The following is an 11,584-nucleotide window of genomic DNA, read 5'->3' on the forward strand; positions in this document are numbered from 1 at the left end:
CAAGGTTTAGATTTTATCTCGTTTTCTTTATTCATCATATTGGTTTTGTTCTTGTGACATAATTGGAAGTTGGAGTTTGAGGTTGTGAGTTAATTCTCATCACGGGCTGCATCATTAGGTCATATCCAATATGAGGGCCAAACTGGGCTCTCTAGCTCTTTTCTGAAAATTATGGACTCCAGCAAGCAAAATGCTATTGGGCTAAAGATGGATTCGGGTCCAAATAGATGTGGGGATGGCTGAAAATAGCTCCAAAGGTGACTCTTAGGTTTTGGCGAGACTTACAAACAAATCTAACAAATTTAAAGGGAATGGACTGATGCATGCATGGATGCATTGATGTGAAAAAAAATCAACGGCTCATGTTACGCAATCATTGCAATCCAACGGTAGACAATATGCTATCAATTATGGACAATATAGTGTTACACTCTTACCCCCAATGTATCTTCTCCTACTGGAGATGACCTTAGTGTGCTTCTCCTATCCGTGTGTGTGTGTGTGTGTTGGGGGGAGGGGGGCGGCAATGGCGGAGGCCCTTGAATAGAAAACGCACACTTTGCACATCCTAATATGGAGTTACGTACTCTATGCTCTAATAGAGAACCGAAGATTAGGCTTTCTAATCTGCATAAATTTTTGGCTCCGCCTTGTCGAGAGAGATCTCGGGACAGATTGTTAGAAAGGAATTTGCACCTCTTATCACCTCATATTAATGATTGTTGCGATAAGTTATGAACCTGATGCAAAGTTGATTATCATGGTATTTATGTTAAGCCTATAGTAAACGAATCATGTGACTGCAGCTAGATCAACCTCCTCAGCGTAATTAGAGTTTATTAGCAGTGCTAGCAGATTGCATACGTGGCAACAGCCCAATTGAGTGGTTGGAGTTTGTTAAATGACTAATGAAGGTTACAGATGGTTAAGTAATTAGCCAATTCTCAAGCATAAGAGAATATTTTATAAGCATTGTAATCCAGTCTTTACTACCTTCTGTGAAAATATATCAATACAATCTATCTCGATCTGTTTTTCTGCAAGTCAAATTGGTTGAGTTCAATGTTTCTGGATCTCGATCGATCTGTCCGGACATGATTAAATGTTCAGAACATAAAATCTCATGGTAAACTTTTTTAAGTATTTCATAACAATTTATTAGATGATCTAGAACGTCTTACTTACTGTAAATTTGTTTTGAATTGAAATTTCTTCCGTAACCTCATACATATCGACTAGAAATTCGACCTAGTGTTATGGTTGGTCTCGGCTCCCATATATAAGTGCTCTACAGGACCACATCATTCAATATAATACATAACTCACTTGTTTGGTTTGTCACGTCACTTGAACAGGACATCGCACGATTCGTAGGAATCTCTAATATTGAGAGAGTCCTTCTCTACTATTTGTGATGGTTTTTTCACATTGATGAACGAGTGTATCTGTTGCTGTACGTTCAGATATAGCAGATTAATGCATATGCATAGAAGTATTGTGGCGTTGTCCTAGATACTGTTTGGAAATGTCTCGATCATATCCTTCTCGTTTTGTTCATTTAAAAAGATTCTCGATCTACTGTTACAATGAGCACAGGGAGGTGATGGAGGATCATGTAAATGCACATCCTGCCTCTCTTTGAGAATCTAAATGATAAAAAAAAAAAAAAAAAAAAAACTACACATTAATCATCAAGGAAAAGGCGTATGGTCGAACAATACCGAGATAGATTTGACGATTAAAACTAAAAGTTAGCACAATTACTGGCTATTCATTCTTTTGGTGGCACTAATATATGTATATGCTTTAATCTAGTAATGACGCACAACAACGTAGGCGTGGGTTCGGTTCAGTTTCGCATTTTTCAGAAGTTGGAATCGAAAACCAAACAGATCGGTTAGGTTCGGTTTCCTTCCCTTTTTTTCGGTTTATTTTTATTTTTTTTCAGTAAAACATATTTTTTTTTTGGCAAGATAATAATACAGATTTTGCTACTTCTACTTCTACCCCTTTGGTATTGTAACTAAGGCAGTTTTTTTGTCTCTTCAAACCTATAATAATAATCCATTCAACTGAGTTTACAAGTTCACTAATGCATGCTTTATACTTCAATAGACAATAATTTAGACTCCATAGTTCATAATCAAACTTCAAAGCTTCATTATATGAAATGGTTGGCTTTGGTTCTCCTTTCAAATTCTATCAACTAAGTCAAACTTAGTTACTCTTATAAACCTATATTTATATATCATACACTCCAAAGAGAAACCTTTATAAATTCAAAGAAGATAAAAAAAAACGACTGTTAGATGCGATTATTACAATAAATTATGCGTGTAGTTAAAAATTTAGCCAATTTCACAATAGTTTCCAACTCGATCGGATTGATCAACCGTAGTCACTTGTATGTTTTCTTGGTTGACCAATGCTGTGACGACCGCGAAAGATAATATATATTTTTTTACATCACGTTTGTAAATATTTCATCGATGGATGTGCGCTGACATAAGATAAAAATTTCAATTTTAATTACCAATACATTGGCCTATACCAATTTGCCTCCTAAAGTTGTATGACTATTATGTTGTATTTAAATTGTTGAGGTTCATTCTAAAGCAACCATGAAGTGGAAAATGAATTTGGAGAAACCAACCACTCGATGAAGAGATTGTAATGTTTTATGGCGGTTAATTGTAAAAAATCCAACCAATTTGGTTCTCGTTTCGAATTCAATCAACTAGGTCAAACTTAGTTACTGTTATAAACTTATATTTATATATCAAACACTCCAAAGAGAAACCTCTATAAATTCAAAAAAAAAAATGGAAAAACCGACCGTTGGATGCGATTATTACAATAAATTATGCGTGTGTCCATCAACATATAAAATGGTAAAAAAAAAAAATCTAAAGTTTTAGGTTTGGTTCGGTTTTTACCGAGCCGAAATCGAAAACCGAACCGAACATAATCAGTTCGGTTCGGTTTTTTTTTTCAGTTCTCTTTTGTTCTACTTCGGTTCGGTTTTCGGTGCAGTTTTTTTTTAGTTTTCTGTTTTGTGAGCCCACCCCTACAACAGCCAAATCCTTCATGAAGAACAAAACAAATGACATCAAATTTAAACAATGCAATCCGAATAAAGAGAAACAAATGTTATTCCAGGAAAGAACATCAACTTTTATATATCAATAAAAAAAGTACATTCGTTATTAAACTCTTAAATTTATAAGTATCTCATCTCCTATATATCCAAATTAATCACCGAGAAGCATATATATAATGTATAATATGTATGTTAGTAATGAATACCAATAGTAATGACTTATGGCCACGTTTGGAAAATAAGATAGGAATGGATTAGGATATATAAACAGATTAGATTGGAGAAGAAATCCTTAACCTTATACTTCGTTTGTTACACTAGATTTTGAATTTGATTGGAACTGGAACTCTATTCATTTTAGAAGAAGAAAAAAAAAAAAAAAAAACAGAGACGAAAGAAAGGAGATTGCATCTACTCGTTAATGAAGCATGAGCTTAAGCTTCGCATCAGCAACCAAAGATAGCCGGAGAAGAAGAACACAACCATAATCAGCTATAATAGAGGTCAGAGATAGCAAAAAATTGCCCGGAGATTGCCGATTGTTAACTGAAGAGTTCTTGCTGGAAACAAAAATTGCAGAGATCAAATTCACAATCGACCAATCATTCTGAGGTTCCCTATGAGGATGGGATGTGATGATGTTTTAGGAACCAATAGTTGAGATGCAAGAAGAGGAAGACGTCGCCGGACTTGGCTGCAGATGTCTGGGTTTTGCCGGATATGGCTGGAATTAACTGGAATTGGTCGATGATATGGCCGGAATTAACTGGAATTGGTCGGCAAAGATGTGATGAAGATGAAGGCTAGTAGTTGTTGTTGGCGTGTATATGTTTCGTGATAAGGTCGGTGTCTGTCAAATTTTATATCCACTTCTTATGTAACGTCCCGTACCTCAATTTACCAGTTTACTAGTCATTTGGACGGTAAACGACAATTACTTTCACTTTTCACTTTGTTTCGATACTTTTAGTGGCCCTAAAAGTTGACTTTTTGTTTGGGTCAAAATTTGAGAAAATGTTCTTCATGAAAGTTGTAGAGAACGTTAAACCGAGCGCGTGCATATGTGGTACGTAAAAATCGGAGTTCGTATGTGAAAGTTACAAGCGAAATAGTAAAGTTACTGTTCATTGGTAGAAAGTATAAATTTGAATTTTTACTATTGGGGGCCGGTAACTTTCTTTTCCTCTCTCTCCTCCTCCCCGCGTTTTCCTCTCTCCTTCGGCGATCTGCAGCTCCGGCCTTCTCTTCTTTTCCGGCCACCTGGTGGTGCAAGCTTGGTGTCAGTAGACTCGTCTCCTCCTCCTGGACGCGCCTGCGGTGATGAATCGTCGAGTTTTGGCCGGAAAACGGCGAACCAAGGCCGAGAAGTTTACTGTAGCAGTTTGAAATTTTTATCGATTTCCGGCGATTCCGGCCATCTCCGGCCACCAAACTGGCGTCGAAGGATCGGATTTTTCCAAGGATCATTTCGCCCCTATCCTCGAGATTTTAGTCAACAGCATGGCTTCCGCGTTTGCCTTTGAGTTAGGTTGTCCTTATTTACCTTTTTATTAGAATTGCTCTGATTACCTATGGGATTTATGTTTTTCAAGTTGAGGTTTGTGTTTTGTGAATTGGAGATTGATGTTGAGTTGGGGAGCAGGGTGGCTCCAGAAGTATAAGGATGATTTGATTTAGAAGTGTAAATGCTTTCTACAGGTTTTGGGTAGCCCATTTTAGGGGAAGTTCTGCCAAATTTTTGGTAGAATTTCTTCTACGGTGGGCCCCGCAGGGCCACTTCCGATTTCAAGGTGAAATCCGGGGCGGGTCCTGTCAGTTGGTATCAGAGCATTAGGTTGTTAGATTCTGTAGACTTGTTTCTATCCTGTTACCTTACCCGCTTGATGTTACACAGTACCTCCCGAGTGATGGCCCGACTGCAGCGGTTCCCCATCATTTGCTCTTCGGTGCTGATGTATTCATTAAGTGTGTAAGGTGCATGTTTAGATGAGGTTCCTTTAGGTGCTATGCCTCTTGTACGCCGACCTCCTAGAGTTCTCGTTGCGTGGCGGATTATTCGCATATTTTGTACATTTCCCTACTGATGGTAGAATAAGACTACTCTACAATATCGAATTGTGCTATGATGTGATTCGAGGAAATGTTGTGGTTATTTCTTCCTCGATGCCAGTAAGTTTGTTGGAGCTGGGTTTAAGGTGCGAGAACAGAGTTTGATTTCATGTTCGAGTATTTGAGACGAGCGATATAGCTTTGGGCTGTCTCTGGATACTTGGAATCAGAATTGTGGTTTGATGTGAGACTAATAGTAATAGTGGTTCTAACCTTACCGAGTTACGGAGGATGTGTCATGTAGACGTGGTTGGTGTTGTGAGAGTCATTTTGGGATGATAGTTTGCAATTCACAAAGAAAACCGGATTGGAATTTTCCTTTATTTGGACACCTTGGTCTGTTGACCTGATCATAACTTGTGGACATAGTTTTGTCCAAGTGAAGGAGATTGTCCGAGATTGTGTGTTTTTGGTTATTGATTTTCGGTGAAATGGTTTATCGCAACTTCGGGGATTGATGGTAGTGATACTGTTGGGTATCCATAGTGGTTCAAGCGAATTACTATATGATACGGAGTTTGATTAGAATTCTGAATGTGGAGTCATAGGGATTGAAATGTAGTAAGTTCTTGTTGGAGTGATTGTTAGATTGAATGGTTGAGATTTTATAAGAGTAGTAAGTAGAGTAACTCTAAGGACATGGATTTTCCCAGTTACCTCAGGAAGTATTTAAGGTCATCGTTTGACCAGAGTTCTAAGTTTTATTTTGAGTAAAACTTCTTACGTGTTGAGCTTGAAATTGGATCGTTAGGTGGTGGGACCACCTTCGGATCTTGGTATCGCTGAGAGTGATACATAATGTGGACGGGTGTTCATCATATGATGGGTGACGTTGTCAGGGGAGGATGACTGGTGCAGCAAAATTTAGGAATTTGCAATCGATTAAAAGCACAAAAGTGAGAATTGAGGTTTCGAAAGGTTTCAGAAATCAAGGACATTCGAATCGTCTTTGACGGTTTTGATCATTCTTATCGTGTATGAAGGTACTTTTGGTGTCGTTGGATATCCGTTTGGGTGAAATCATTGAACTTGGGATCAAGAATTGGTCGTATTAACCCTACGGAGTGTCCGTAGTAATGCAAGTGGAATTACCATGTGGTGTGGTTATGATCAAAGTTTTGAAGCTTTGAGTAACAAAGAAGGTTTGATGATAGTTTCCTTGCGGGGCGATGCTAGTCAATAAGTTTTGGAATTCTGCCAGCATTCAATGATGGTGTTCTCGATGAGTTCCTTTGGGGACTATGAAAGAATTTCTTTCCTGCTTGTGGATTTTGTTATTGCTTTAATATTTTTTTTCCTTAATTCGCAAGTCGATTTTCTTCTTTGCAGTATTTGTGATGCTTTACGCTCACGTAATATGATGCACTTTTGCTTATCTATCGAACCATTTACCGGTTGCTTTGCACATGGGGTTTTTCAGTCACGAATGGAGGTAAACCTTTCTTTTGGTATGTTGAGTTCGGCGGGGTTGCTATGAAATCGATCAAATCATAATGTCTGGTAGGGTTTCAGTTTGGGAATCGTTCATTTCAAGAATTGAATTTCTTTTATAGTTGGTCAACTCTTGGATCGGGTTTGGAACATTTATAAGTGTTGTTGGATACATTGTAGTCCAGTAAAGGATTTGGTACATACAGGGTTTGGGAAATTTCCGCAATGTCGCATCTGTAATGAAATTGTCATAAGGTTTTGTCAGACAGTTGGTTAGAGATGTTTCTATTTGGGGCTGGTGTAGTAGTTACAAGAGAGAGTTTTACTAACTGACTAAGGAAGCTATTTTATTTAGGTTTGATAAAAAAAATTCGAGTCTAACATCTAGTAATTCAGATTGTGATGCTCTCGGTAGTGCGAATTACTGGGGTTTATGAACTAAGATAATATTTGGGGGCAATAGAGATCAACGAGAACGACATGGATCCAATCAGATTTCAGATATATGACTATTAAAGAAGTGTAGCCTCAGCTAAGAACAGCTTTAGTGTGATGCATCCCCTTCTGAATTTGAATCTTTGGGTTGGAGTAGATTGAGTAGTGACGGTTATTGCTTTGCACCGGGTTTCGAACGACATGGTACTCATTGCGTGCCATTAAATAAACACTTTCATGTGAGGAATTTTAACAGTTTGGATTGGAAACGCTGATAGTTAATAGATTCCTTGAAACATATTTAATTTGGAAGAGTTTTCCACTACATTACAATTATAGGAAGTTTGTGAGGGACAACGCTAGTTGCCAGTATGAGACACTGTAAGTATGGCCAGCAGGGCAACTATCAAATGAGTTTTCCTAGTCGACTCAGAACGTCATCTCATGGCTTGACCAATGATTTAGTCAGGTGTCAGAGTAGCGCAGCGGAAGTGTGGTGGTCCCATAACTTACTTGATTAAGAACTTATGGGTTCGTTCGAGGTTAACCTTTATGCATTGACAACTATGGGACCTTTAAGTGAACGACCTTCGATTAGGAATTTAAGCACAAACAATTAAGGAAGTCATTTGTTTTGGAATTGTTGACTAGCAATGACCATCTTGTGGTTATCACAATATCAATGGTGAATGGGTTGGTTTTTCACTAAGCGACCTGTATGAGGAAGTTTTGGATGCTATGATTTTTAATAGGGTGATTTGTGACGCCATTACCATGTGTTATCTGAGCTAACCATTGAAATGAATTTTCTTTTACACTGGAATTCATGTACTTGCGAGTTTATGGTGCTACATGGTTCAATAAGACAAGTGATTCGACTGTGGACGTTGATAATTTTGGATTATAGGCATATTTTCATTGCTTTTGTAGTGGGGATCATAAAAGTTTCTGTTGGTTGTTGATTTGAGGTTACGAAAAGAAAAGCTTAATCTAAGGAAGAGTTTGATGAGTTTTGAGATTGTGGTATTTTGAATCAATTGGTGTCTCTTTTCTTTTCTAACCGGCAAGAAATTTCGAGGGTGAAATTTTTATAAGGAGGGGAGAATGTAACGTCCCGTACCTCAATTTACCAGTTTACTAGTCATTTGGACGGTAAACGACAATTACTTTCACTTTTTACTTTGTTTCGATACTTTTAGTGGCCCTAAAAGTTGACTTTTTGTTCGGGTCAAAATTTGAGAAAATGTTCTTCATGAAAATTGTAGAGAACATTAAACCGAGCGCGTGCATATGTGGTACGTAAAAATTGGAGTTCGTATGTGAAAGTTACAAGCGAAATAGTAAAGTTACTGTTCATTAGTAGAAAGTATAAATTTGAATTTTTACTGTTGGGGGCCGGTAACTTTCTTTTCCTCTCTCTCTCTCCTCCTCCCCGCGTTTTCCTCTCTCCTTCGGCGATCTGCAGCTCCGGCCTTCTCTTCTTTTCCGGTCACCTGGTGGTGCAAGCTTGGTGTCAGTAGACTCGTCTCCTCCTCCTGGACGCGCCTGCGGTGATGAATCGTCGAGTTTTGGCCGGAAAACGGCGAACCAAGGTCGAGAAATTTACTGTAGCAGTTTGAGATTTTCGTCGATTTCCGGCGATTCCGGCCATCTCCGGCTACCAAACTGGCGTCGAAGGATCGGTTTTTGCCAAGGATCATTTCGCCCCTATCCTCGAGTGAAGATTTTCAGTGTGGAGGTCGAATCGAAGATTTCAAATCCTAGGGTTCTTGGGATTTTCTGGAAAAAATTTCACCGGCCGGTTTTGACTGTTTAAAGGTAAAATTGGGTTGTGTTGTGGTTGCGAAAATCGATCAGTGTGTTGAGTAGGTGCTGCTGTCAAAATATGGTGGCCATTGGAGGTAGTGGCCGCCGGCGCGTGGGGCCCACGCGCTGCCACTGTTGGCGGCGCGTGGAGGCGTGTTGGGCTGTGTTTTAATTCCAGTGTTTAGCTCATTAAATCCTATAAATATTGTAGAGCTTGTATATGAAATTTGGTGAATTTTGGAGAAGCTTGGAATTAATTATGAATTTTTGCAGTTTAGGGTTTCGATTATCGAATTACGAGAATCCGGCCGTCGGATATCTCTCGGTTCTGCCTTGGAACCTTTAAATTAACGAATTGGTATTAGCAGTATCTTTTGGGTTGCATCCGAGGAGAAGTGGAGATGTTATTATAAGGAATGGATTTGAGGAATTGTATTAATTTGTGGAATAATTATTCACGGAATATATTATGTATAGGGTGACGTACCGAGCGATTGCTCGACGAAGGAACTCATATGCGTGATCACCGGAATAGTACTGTGAGTGGACTTTTGTTTTTAAGCAAATGATGCATGCATTTGTTTATTTGAATATGCTCTAATTAGTTATCAATTTACTTTTTCGAGCATATGGTTATTTTCGGAAATGGATTTGGTTATATGATTATTTGAAGATTTTATGGCGTGCGGGGTCACGTCATTGAAATGTTTATTTCTCTCGTATTTATTTTATTAATGAGATTTTTGAAAAGATTGTTGAAATGGGATTTCGATGGAATATTAGTTCCTTATTGAACTTCCTTGCTGAATCATTATTGACTCGAGAAAAATTTTGGCGTGTGGGACACGCCGTTGAGTTATCGTTTTACTTCTTATATATATTTATCGACTTTTGGGTTTTGGCATTGGGAATGCCTTAATGATGATTTCGAGATTTTCTGGAATATTATCGGAAATGAGATTTCCTAAAGAAATTATAATGATTTATTAATTCTCGCCCATTTGTTTATGATTTCGAGACTATTTTGGCGTGCGGGGTCACGTCGTTGAATACATTGATTTTATCTTGAGAGATTTTGGAGAAGCCTTATGGATTTACGGATTTACTGGTTTTCAATGGTTTCTCCTCACCATACGCAGGTCATGTGATTAGGTCTCCTCCTCACCAACTTTGTGTTGGTGAGTGGCAGTTGAGGTAGCTTATTCTCCTCCTCACTTACTTTGTGTTGGTGAGTGGCAGTAGAGGTGACGTATTCTCCTCCTCACGTGGGTGGCAGTCGAGGTAATGTTCTCCTCCTCACACAATCTATGTGTGAGTGGAAGTCGAGGTTATTAGTTCTCCTCCTCGCACAATCTATGTGTGAGTGGCAGTCGAGGGTAGGTAGAGCCTGGGAGGCTCCATTACCCGTATGGTGATATTTTTTCCCCATATCCTATCATTACTTGACTAGCGGGGCCTAGTCTGATTTCCGTTTAACCAGCGGGGCTGGTCTTATTCTGTTGAGTATCGGAGTTTCCATCCTTCCTTTCAGTTGTTTGGGACTAGCGGGGCTAGTCGGTTTTCTTGAGCGGAACTCCTTTTGTTTCGTTTTCCTAAATCAGTGCATGCATCGGGAGATTTTTTTTTATAAATTAAATGTGGGAAAGTATAAAATCTCTTTTGTTTAAAATTGCTTATTTTTGTCCACTCACACTAACGTGTTTTCAATACTTTCCTCTGGGCCCTTTGGTTTCAAATGCCCAGTTTGCAGGAAATTAGTGAGGTCGGGCGTACACGGAGTTGAGGCATAGTCAACAGCATGGCTTCCGCGTTTGCCTTTGAGTTAGGTTGTCCTTATTTACCTTTTTATTAGAATTGCTCTGATTACCTATGGGATTTATGTTTTTCAAGTTGAGGTTTGTGTTTTGTGAATTGGAGATTGATGTTGAGTTGGGGAGCAGGGTGGCTCTAGAAGTATAAGGATGATTTGATTTAGAAGTGTAAATGCTTTCTACAGGTTTTGGGTAGCCCATTTTAGGGGAAGTTCCGCCAAATTTTTGGTAGAATTTCTTCTAAGGTGGGCCCCGCAGGGCCACTTCGGATTTCAAGGTGAAATCCGGGGCGGGTCCTGTCATCTTATCCCACCTATTCAACAAAATTAGATATCCTACTCTTATAGGAATTGAAATTTCTAATCTATATATAGAAATCCAGATTGCCAAACAGGTGAAACAACTAGACAGGAAATTTTTAATCCTTATTAGGCCACTGAATCGGGCAAACAAACACGGCCTATAAGAAATGAAACGATTCAGCATGGTGATTGATCAAAACTGATAGCTACTTGCTAATGTTGGCTTTATGATTTGGCTTTCTGTTCATATATGTAGATACCTCTACTAGCAAGGCTAGTTTGCTACCTCACCAAGCATAAACAACACCCTCATGGGATCCAACCGCTACTTGATCCTGTAGCCCTATGTTCAAGCTACGCTACGGTATCCGGAAGTCGCAAATCCATCGCCGGGAAGCCACCTTTCCGGCCTTGCCAACATGCCCTCATAAATAGGCTTTCTAGACTAGAAATGGTGGTTGCTTGTCCCACATCGAAAACCATGTAAAGGAGAAGCATTCCTTCACCTATAAAAGGAATGCCTCCTCCCACTTAAACACGATCCCATTCCATCTTTTGTAATCCCCTTGGGCCGCAAGGCTGAACACACT

Source organism: Rosa chinensis, chromosome 7, assembly GCF_002994745.2.
Source record: "Rosa chinensis cultivar Old Blush chromosome 7, RchiOBHm-V2, whole genome shotgun sequence".
In the NCBI taxonomy this organism is placed as follows: domain Eukaryota; kingdom Viridiplantae; phylum Streptophyta; class Magnoliopsida; order Rosales; family Rosaceae; genus Rosa; species Rosa chinensis.